Below are 1,380 nucleotides of genomic sequence, written 5' to 3'. Positions count from 1 at the left end.
CCTCTCAGTAATACCGTTACGGGTCACCGTCGCTTGCCTTCATACGCAGCTCTGCGTCCTGCACGACGTGTGGAATGCTCGCGTGTGACTGCTGTGCTTTTAAATGCGTTAACGTTTCCCCTTTTAAGTAGATAAAGTACTATAAACCAATGCCAAGCCCGCCGCCGTCACGTCGGCTCTGACTCACAGTGCCGGCGACTTAAAATAAACAAAAGGCACCGTTTTCAAGGGCAGTGTCAATAAATGACAGCGGAACAGTGCCTTATAAGCGCGACAGCAGCGTATTTTCTGCAGCCCCTAAATCTTTAGGACGGAAAACCCTTGTTCATAAAGATGTCTGTTACCGTGCTAGTGGGATAGTGAACAGTTGGATAGGGGCCCAGCGGTTAACGAGCCACAGTTAAATAAACTTCCATTCTCACTAAAATATGACGTGGCCATTTAATACGGTGTCAAGCAGACTGTGAAAGGGCATGGGATGCGTATGTTACAGTGTGAAGGGTAAGTGGCAAGATATAAAAGTCTACGCTCAGAGGCTTTCAGCAAACCCTCTGTACCAAAAGCAAAGTAGAAATCTGCCTAAGTAAGCAGAGCCGTGTTCTCCGAGGGGCGGTGCTGGTGGCAATTTTCCCTCTGTGCACGGTTCCGTCTTTTCCCACGGTCTAATGAGCGACCGCTCTCTTTATAATGAACAACAAGGCAATCCCTGCTGGCGACAGGTTATTATAGTTAGCAACACTTCTTATTGCAGCTCTGGCCTATCGGATGCATTCACGTCCCTTTGACTCAGCCCTCGCCTTCATTTAAAGGAAAACCAGTGGGAGATGTCAAACGATGCCCATGGCGCTGGTTCCTACCCATGCTGGCTCCCTGGGGGACAGAGTGGCGCTGGGCTCCACGGAGCTTGGATGGCTGTGATTGCCCAGAAGTGGACCCAGACTTTTCTTTCACGGGTTCTGGGAGTGGCTTAGCTATTTATGCTACCAAAGGACTTCAAAAAATAAATAACAGTTTTATTGAGATATAGTCCAAATATCATACAACTCAATAGTTCAATCATATGACGAACTGTTGTAAAATCATTACTGCAATCAAATTTAGAATATTTTCTTTTTTCCCTATACTCCCTATTAGCTCCCCATTTCTCCCTAATCCTCCACTATGGTAGTTACATAATCTGCTGTCAGTTTGAGATGTAAGAGTGAAGGGGTGGAGTTTAGCCTGTCAATCAGGTCGCAGCTTGATGACCTCATTTGGAGGCACTAAGGAGATAAATAGCTCACTGAAGGCAGGACATATGCTCACTCCCTGGGAGACATTCCTGCGGACAAGACACATGGAGCTACGCTAGAGCCCTGGAGTTGGAGGAGCCACATGGAG

Source organism: Echinops telfairi, unplaced genomic scaffold (assembly GCF_000313985.2).
Source record: "Echinops telfairi isolate 266 unplaced genomic scaffold, ASM31398v2 ScPeMD7_7439;HRSCAF=8477, whole genome shotgun sequence".
Taxonomy (NCBI): domain Eukaryota; kingdom Metazoa; phylum Chordata; class Mammalia; order Afrosoricida; family Tenrecidae; genus Echinops; species Echinops telfairi.
The sequence above is the reverse complement of the archived record's forward strand: the minus strand, read 5'-3'. Positions refer to the sequence as shown.